Consider the following 9,433-nt stretch of genomic DNA (forward strand, 5'->3'; position numbering starts at 1 on the left):
AATGAAGCAATGCATCTTTGGGAATTGTATAGAGCTTGTGCAACATACCCAGGTCTAAAAGCAGTAGCATATGCTAAAATAATGGTCAAAAACCTTAATGCCACAACGATTATCTAATTATAATCTCAGAAAAATAACATATTCTTTTGAAACAAATGCTATAAAGTAAAACTCGCCTAAGGCTTTTTATGAGCCTAACTCCTCAATAGTTAAACTACCTCATCTAGAGAAACTAACTCATTCACACGTGTTACATTAATGCTGCCGGACAACTGAGACTTTAAACACAAGAGAAAAAAAATCCAGTTATGTGTCCTACAACATTACTAAAGCCAGCTTTATCACAGAGCCAAAATACAAATAAAGAACTCAACCAAAGACACAGTAGCTGCTGTGGAACTTTCAGTTCTGAATTTGCTGACCCCTAGAAATCAGAAATTTAAACCAATTCTCTCTTACCACTAGCAGCAGGTCAGTTCCTCTGTGCCTAAAAACCAGCCCAATCCTTTCGGGGAACCTTACTTTCCAATCCTGACCCATTTCACTTTCTCAGCATCACAAAACTTCTATCAAAGTCAGTAACCCTTTACTCACAGCCATGATGCCTGCCACAAAAGGGTTCAGTTGTGCCCTAAAGCACCTGTTGTTCCCATAACAGCCCATAGGGAAGGTATCCATACAGGGATCTCAAGGTTTGCAGGACTCACTCCTAGCTCTGAAAATACAAAAACACACACACACACACACTCTTACTTTCCTTCAGGAGTTCCCCTTGTGTTCAGGCAAATATTACAAACAAACACCAAACATCATTTTATACATAGCTCCGTACCACTGGCCACTCACCTTTATTAACCTATCCATCAAACCGAATTTATGCCTACTTGACCAAGCAGCACTGATGATTCTCTTGATCTTCAACACAAATTGGACATGAGCACAGAACACAGACTGTGTCTTCCTGAACACTAGTACACTGAGTTTCATGCCACAACATACTGGATCTCACTTGAAAAGCCTTAAAGCCCTTTCTTTCAGACACCTTTCAGACTAAAGTCCACCACGAGACTGAAACGTGGAAAGGCCAAACTCCACACTTTCTTTTCCCTCTTACAAGCAAAGGAAAGAAGCACAAAGTGCTTTGCCTGACCACTCTGCATGAAGAGACAGTACCTGCATTTCTCCACGTTAATGAATAAGATGGTCCTCACATGGAATGCACTATCTTTCCCAGGACCCTGCTCTCCAGCAGCTTAAAATCTTCAACTACCAGGCCTAATCAGAGCAGCTGGGGTGTTTTGAGGGTTTGTGGGTTTTTTTGGTTGGTGGGGGTTTTTTTCCTAATGCAGTTATCACAAAAAGTTTAGTGGGCACCCTAACATAGCAAGTAAGTGTGATTGTATACCTTGCCTCTGACACAGGCCAATACAAAGTAGTTTAGAAGATGGAGCAAGAAACCTCAGTGGACAATTATGGAACAAACTGCCCTTTCTTCAAACCTTTACCTTTTAAGAGATTGGGTTATGTCTGAAAAATACACGTTCTAAAACGAGTTCTTTAGCTAAAGCAAGTCTGAACATTTCCACTCATAAGTGCTTGATCTTTTCTGAATCCCGCTCAGCTCAGCCTCAGTGCTATTATGTGGTAGTGAATTTCCACAGATTAGACATCATGTGAAAATACTTTAAAATCATTATTCAGTTTGATGTCTATCAGTTTCACAGAATTGCGCTCACCTCAACTGAAGAATACATTCCAGCTCCTTCACCTCTGCACAGCAGTCTTCCTCAGGCTTGGCACCCAGCATTGTTGAAAAGCAGAGGAAAACTGAGCCCACCCAAGTGATGCTTATCCTGCATTCCAACCATTGCAATGCTATTCTCACACTCCTACACAGCCTTCCATGCCATTTCCTTCCTAAGCACAGCTCCCAGGAGGACACTCCAGAGAGGGTGGCTCATATCATTCCAAATATGAGACAGCCTGCAAGCTGCTGCTCTTGGCCCTCTCTCAGCATGCTAGCAGTAAGACCACGCATGAACGTGCTGACAATGAAGAGAACAATTTCTGAGTCTGGAACAAACAAAGGGGCAAAAAAGAGAAAACATTAATTTAAGTAAAAAAGATTCAGCCAGAAAAGGCATTGCAAGCTGGGGAAACAAACAAACAGTTCCTGGGAAGGGAAAAAAGCAGGGGGTCTCAGAGGACCCACTTGCCTTAAACAAGGTAGGGCCTGACTTGCACTCTATAGCAATTTCACCACACTACAAGAATACACAGGACAGTGGATCACACAAGGGTCTGCTTCATTCTGAAGTCATGGCTTGGAATATCCTTTTCATCTCTCCTCCACCAGGCTTTACTAAAGCATTCAACACCACAGTATCCAAGTGTCTTACTGACACAGACTCTTCCTCAAATCCCCAGTAAGATGGGCATTAATCATATTTTGCAACGGAAGAATGAAGAGCAAGAAGCAGGAATGATCTGAACACATTCACACAATAAATCTGTGGTATAAATTAGGTAGTCTACACTGCAGTTCAGAATTCTGACCGCAGGGTCATCCTTCCCCTCCAACCAGCTGTAAAGGTACTTCCATTTTAAAAAGTAACTACTTTTTTAAAAAAAGTAAAAAACTACTACTACAGATACATCACTAGCCAATCTAGATCTAAGGAAAAGCCCTCAGGTAGGGGAACTGGCAGAGAAACAGGATGGACGATTTCATGCCCTAAGGCATTAGCTCTGTTTGCATAGATTACACATGTAGTTCCTTTGCAGTCCTGTGTAAAATGAATTCCAGAGAGGATCGTATTTACCCAGTTACTAGTGACTTGAAATACACATAGCTAGCACAAATGCCACAAGACTCACTCCATCCATAGCTCAAGGTGCCATACAATAAGCAGACATCTCCCCAACCAAAGCCTTCAAGCAAGGAGATGAATGTACCCAGCTTCAGGACCTTAAATCTACTCTCAAAGCATCAACCAAGTTGAACAGCCAAAGACATCTGTTGGATTATGACAATGCCAGTTCCTGACAACCCCAGTCAAAAGAGCAGATGAGTCAAAAAGGTGTCAAGCCAGATCCTCATTTCTGAGGGTAGGATTCCTCCACAAAATCTGTATCACATCCAACTCATTTGAGACCCCTACATGTTGTATTTCTCCCAGCAACATGAAAGGCAGAGGGTTATTAGTCACTACTACATTATTATTGTCATGCTCTACTGTAAAAGCTAGGCCCTTGCTAACAAGTACACGACATGTTTAATCCTTTATGATCTAACTCACAGAACTATTTCTCAGGACTACGCTGTACATGTGGCAACACATGGAAATCTCACAAAGTCCAGTTTTCAGTGGATCCTCCATAAAACACAGCTGACAATTTAACAGGTTAGGGAGCGCACCTTCAGAAAAATCATCAGCCTCCAGGATGAACACACATCTAGTCTACTTCAAACTACCACTGAAATATAGTCACATTTTACTGAAACTTGTTTATTTTGCTATCGTTCAAACACCTTGGCTTTCTTCATCTTTTTAAAAGCACTTCATATGCTACACCAGCTGCCACAAATCGTTTCTCCAAGCCAGCTCAGGTACCATTCGCACCAGCATGTTGACCAAAAATCACTCGTCCCATCTGACTTTATTTGTACTGCTACGGGACAAAAAGGGGGCAGACCTGGAAAGGATTATACCTCTTCCAAAGCTATGCCACATGATTCTATTTAGAATGGTTGGCAGAGATAAAAATTCAGGGTTTGAAAGCCGCAAAGCAAGTGACTTAGCAGCAGCCAGCAAATTACTTGAAACAGACTGGAAAAGAATGCAAAGTCATCTTTGATTCAGAAAATGGTGTGAGGAGGCAACAGGTCTCGGCATGTAACTCATCCCCTCCTGACCCAATGCCTTGTTAATATTAAAGAAGATAGCCATGGGCTGTACTTTGGAACTCCATTGGTGCTGCTGATATACATTCCCCTGATTTCAAGAGCACTGGGTGCCTGGGAAGGAATGAAAAGCCAAAAGTTCCTGATAGCACAGCTAAGACCTGCTAGCTTAAATGCTGATGTAACATCCAGAAGCTGAAACACACTGTATGCAACGCACTGTTAGGATACATGCGCTTTCTGCAGCGATTCACTAAGAAGTGAATAAACGAGAAAGGAGTTGTACTAAAAGTAATTTAACAAGTAAATGAGAAGTATAATCAAAGGACTGGCTGCTGGGTACCACACAGCTGCCCCTCTAAACTGGATCTCAACAGTGAGCTCAGGAGAGGATAGAAAGGCCAGCGGTACACCTGCACCACCCATCAGGCGATCGGTTAAAATATGGGTAAAAACAATAACATGGTGGAATAAATAACCTAACAGAACACAAGATCATTAGAGTTACCTAACTTTGGCATCACAATTATTAATAGAGCAGGATCATCAGAAATTATTTCACTGGGATTCTGGCTGGGTAGACCTCTCGTGATTACAGAGAACACAGCTACTTCAGCACTGACAGAACAGACTTTAGACTGTTTCTCTGGATAGCACATAAAGAGCACTGGCTTACATCTCTGCTTGAACTTCTCAGGAGCTCTTACTGAAATTTTCAGGGTCACTCTCATTTCATTCACAACCTGGCCTCTCAATTCAGGCAATGCAGGCCTACTACGATACAGAAAATGCCACAGAGAGGGACAGTTTTTCAGATGTGTGGTTCACATATTCTCAAAAAAATTCAAGTAGTGGGACCAAAAAGAACACGGCCTGACTCAGCATCAGCTCATTTCTGTCTTTCTTACCTGCTGTCTGATGCTTCAACAAGGATTCATTGCTTCCTCTTACGTAGGCCCTTTATCCCAGTTCCTTCTCTGAATCTGTAAAACAGAGATGCGTACCTCTGAAAAGCTTTCGCTGGCACAGAACTATCTGTGTGATGGATGATTCTTTTCAGCGGACAACATCCACCTGGCATCTCTCAGATCTAGGTCATTCTCAGCCTTGCCAGACTTGCATATCATTTGCACACCCTGATGCCTACCAATGCAATCTCCTGCCCATCTAAAAATGCATTTATTCGCACTTGATCATTTACTCTGCTACAGGCAGTGTGCTCAAGCCCAGAGCCAGGTGCAGTTCCATATTTATTGTTCACCTGTTTTTCTTTTAAACTCTTCTCATATTCCCAGGGGCTGCTCACTAATTCCATAGTAGGAAGCACTCCTTGCACTACAGAGGGTGTCCAGCCTGGGAGATAATTTCCCATTCCCCCCTGACAGGTTTGGCACCAGGGGAGCACCCCTCGCTCCCTTCCAACTCTGCCTCTTGTCACTTAAAACTCTGGTTCTTTAACACACATGCTGGCCTAGACTTGTGCCACTTTGCAGTTCCTACTCCAGCAATGCTCCCTGCACAGATACTGCTTTCTTGTCCCCTACACTACCTACCCCTCCATCACCCAGGCAAGGCTACACCCTGCGTGGACCCGGCTCGGCCTGCAGCTTCCCTGCCTGCTCTGCTCCCCTGCCCCAGGTCTCCCACGGGGAGAGAGAGCTCCCTAACGCATTGATTGCTAAGGCGATGGCATTACCACCCTCCCCCACGGGAACGGCCCTTTCCCCGAGGCAGAGGCTGTGGCCCTCCCGCCCTGCCGCCCCCGGTCCCCATCTGCCACCCACCCCGCCTGGCTGACTCCCCCTGCCCACGGTGCGACCCACCCGGACCCGCTGTCCTCGAGGGACACGACACGTCCTCCCGGCCCCGAGCCACACACGGGGACAGGGAGAGCCCCCCGCTCGCAGGGCGCCGGCCCCAAGGCCGCCCGGGAAGGCCGGCGAGGCCCGGGGGCGCAGGGGCCCCCGCCCGGGCCCGGGCTCGGTCCCCAGCCGGTCGCGCTCCCGCTCCCCGCCCCCGGAGCCCCAGCCCGGCTCTGACCCGGTCGGGCTCGGCTCCGCCCGGGGTCCCAACGACTTTGCGGCCGGTTCTGCCCCGGTTCAGCCCCGCCTCGGGCCCGCCCCAAACTTTGGCCCCGCTCGGCCCGGCCCCACGCTCTCGCTTCAGGCCGCCATTTTGCCGCGGGGCACGCCGGGTAATCCGGCGGAATCCCCACGCCGCAGCGCAGCTGCGTCATCGGGCAGCACGGGAGGGGCGGGGCCAGGCGCGGCGGCGGGCGCGCGGTGCGTCTCCCCCGTCACCGCGGCAACGCGAGGGGAGGGGCGGGGGAGAGGGGCGACGGGACGAAACCAACGGCGCGCGCGGGGGTGGGGGGCAGGACGAGCAAACTCGAGCGGCAGCGGCGGGGGGGACGGTGCCGGGGACGGTGCCGGGGACGGTGCCCGTGCCCTCCCCTCAGGAGGGGTCGAGGCGAACGGTGTTTCTCCACCGGCGCTGCCCCCGTGCCGGCCGGCCCCGCTTGCCCTCTGCGGTCTGGTGGGGCCCGGGGCCACGGTAGCAGGCGGCGGTGGCGGCTCCGTGTAGGTTCGGTTCCACCCGGGACAGCCTTGCCTGGCTGCGCGGGCCCCTTCCCCGCCGGCGCTGCCCTGAGGCGTTCGCGCGGCCCTGCCGGGGAGAGGCCTGCGGCCGCGGCCCCCCCGCGGGGCGCTGCGTGGACGTTCGCGTTCAGTACGTCTCCCTGGTGAGACACGCCTGTTCAAAAAGTACCTCCGAGGGCACGGCGCAGGGGTGGGCCAGCAGACCGCCACCTGTGTGCCCTCGGGGGGAAGGTGGCCCGGCGGAGGTGTCTGCAAATGCACGGAACGAGGCGGGGTGGGCCGAGGCGCTGCGTGGCCTGGCAGAGGCCTCTGGCCTGGCTGGGAAGGATGCAGAACCTGCCCCTGCCTTTGCTCCTGGCTGCTCCAGCCCTTGGTCACCTTGCAGGCTGCCTCCGAGGTTATGCAGTTGAGAGCAGACCCTACAAAGAGGCAGCTAAACCCCTGAGCTGATGAAGATGACAGCAGGAAAAAAACCCCAAACATGTATTTTTGGAGCCCGTGGGTGCAGTCAGGACCCAAAATGGGCTCACAGTAATGGCAGGTGATCTGCTCTGTTCAGGTCTTTGCCAGCCAGGACAATTCACTGGGAGCCAGTGTCCAGGACCCGCTCCTTTCCCTTGTTATGTGATTCAGCTTGTGAGAAACATCATGACAGTCTGGGGCATAGCACAACCTGTCACTAGGGAAGTATCCCACCTGTGGGGCCAGGTGGAGAAGGAGGAAGAGGAATAAATGGGAAAGCCCACCTAAACCCCCAAGGATAACTGCCTGCTTCTTAAAGGAGAGGGGCAGAGTACAACATGTACCAGTCAAAGGCAGATAGCAGCTAGTCAAACCTGGACACAGTTTTGTAATGTGCTTTGGCCTTTATTTGCAAAGCCTTCCATCTGTTGTTCTAGCCTTGGGACTTGAAAAAGTCAATATATTTTAATTTTGAACCAAATTGCCCCATTTATTCCACTCTGAGCTCACACAGGTACTTTGTCCATTGCCTCTTGTGCCTGGCACATACACTCACCCTCTGCTCCCCTTCCCTATTAACATTTCTTTTATAAACACCTCCTGAGTTGATTATTCACATGATAAATAATGGAGCCTAGTCCAGAGGAAATTTGCACGGTTGGGAAACGTCCTGATAGTATTTGGATGATGTTCCTCAATGTCCTACGTTTATTAAGCCTTCAGATTTGCATTCAGGTAGTACCAGGCTCACAGCACTGGAAACTCTGCCCAAGTGGTGCCCCCTCTTACACAATAAAAGACAGGTGCTCAGCAGGACCCTTCTTCCATGACCTTGGGAATATTGTGCAAAAACGTCTGCTGCACACACAGCAAGTGCCGTCTGCACCACGCCACGCGTCAGCCAGGGATATTTCAAGAAAGCCTTCGGTACTTGTGCCCCCATAAATTCTCCAAATCCTCCCTGTGCTGGAGTCAGATAACAAGCAGAAGGACAATGGCTCCAAGAATCCAGGCTGCCCATCTGCTCTGCACTTCCAGATTCTTGCTTCCACCGCGCCAGCTGATGAAATTTTCATAGCTGATGAGGTTTCTCATTTCCACCAGGCCTTGCTGCCTTGGAGCCTTCACAGTTGTGGCCTGTTCAGGTTTCCGTGGGTGTGCACTGATGGCAGCAATGATTAGAGTCCTTTGCTTTCTTTTGGTGACCTGTCAGAGTAGGATCTTCAAGCTTTTTGCAAGCCTAGGTGAAGTAAGCCCCACAGGAAGAAGAGAGTGATTTTCAGATGGTCTCGGCATTTACTGCTTCCATTAAGCTCAACTCCTCTCAAAATCAAATCCCAAGGTCAGAGAGCCAAAGGGGAGGCAGGAACCGAACTCGTGATGCCTGAACACCAGTCACCTGCTCTGAGCACCAAAAACCACTCTTCCATCGGATCCCAAAGGCCTTGGATTCCCAGTCCCTCTCCCTCTCCACTCATATCCACCCTGCCTTTTCCTGTATCCGGTATGCTTGTTAGCTGGACTCACCGCTGCCCTGCGCCCAGAGATGTCACATGATGCGGAAGCATGACGTTAGGTTACATTATATTCATTTATATAACACCATTAATACCAAAGTGCTGCTCCCTGCTAGAGCCAGTTGCTCACTAAAGCCTCTGAAGTTCAATTAACAAGCACCAGGTAATCTAACACTTGACTCCCAATAATCCTTTTATTTTAAGGGCCTCTGGCGGATGTAAAGCCTTCAGCAAACAGTCCTGGAAGTACATTTGAGATTCTCTCAAATACCATCTGAATTTATGACCCTTAGTGAAGAGCAGGGAGGAATCTCTTCAAAATACTTTCCAGCTGGCAGCACTTTATATAGACCCCTGTAACTGTATAAAAGGAACCCCTGGAGGGGCAGGTGCCACCCTGTGGAGGGACAAATCCCTCTGAAGTGCCTACGGTCTTGGCTAACGGAGAGGTAGATGCCAGAAATAATGTCTCCCCACCAGGAGAAGGCAGTGCAGCCTTGGTCTTCTCAAGTTCCCCACCAATGCAGGTCAAGCAGGGAAGATGGTGGGTGCCAGACCACACTTTGGTGACCAGCTCGGAGCTGACACCTGCCCGAGAGTTGCGTGAAGTCCCATATCCTCCAGCATGGGGTGCAGCACTCCTGAAGGGACTCCTAAGAAACAATTACCTCCTCCACTACTTCTCTGACTCCAGCTGCACAGAGGATTCCCCAATGGACCTCAGCTGGGAAACCCTCAGAGGCAGAAGAGGTTTCTTGGATGGTCTGAGCCCACCAATACCAAAAAACCCAAGATGTATTTTGAGCAGAGCTTGCACTCTGGTATATGCCGGTACACGAGGAGCTCAGCACCCAAAACCAACAGCACCTGGGGAACAATAAGATCAGTGAAGCACTGCCAGCGTAGGACAGCCAAACAAGTCTGTGGATGCAGAATTGGACAGCCAAACACAT

The 9,433-nt window shown here is 49.3% G+C and overlaps 1 protein-coding gene across 3 annotated transcripts in view; it reads right to left on the reverse strand.

The window, feature by feature from the left end:
* The window catches only part of TJAP1 (tight junction associated protein 1), a 40,116-nt gene extending 34,024 nt beyond the window's left edge, over positions 1-6,092 (reverse strand). For 2 of the 3 annotated variants that reach the window (XM_056356809.1, XM_056356807.1), the window contains exons 1-2: positions 5,945-6,092; positions 4,813-4,887 (exon numbers count right to left, since the gene is read on the reverse strand). The gene's annotated coding sequence lies outside the window, so the exon portion shown is untranslated. Of the gene's footprint in view, positions 1-4,812; positions 5,654-5,944 lie in introns of those variants that run through there. The other variant, XM_056356808.1, reaches the window with a different exon arrangement.
* Positions 6,093-9,433: the final 3,341 nt, after the last annotated feature.

The sequence above is a fragment of the Falco biarmicus genome, chromosome 12 (genome assembly GCF_023638135.1).
Source record: "Falco biarmicus isolate bFalBia1 chromosome 12, bFalBia1.pri, whole genome shotgun sequence".
NCBI lineage: Eukaryota > Metazoa > Chordata > Aves > Falconiformes > Falconidae > Falco > Falco biarmicus.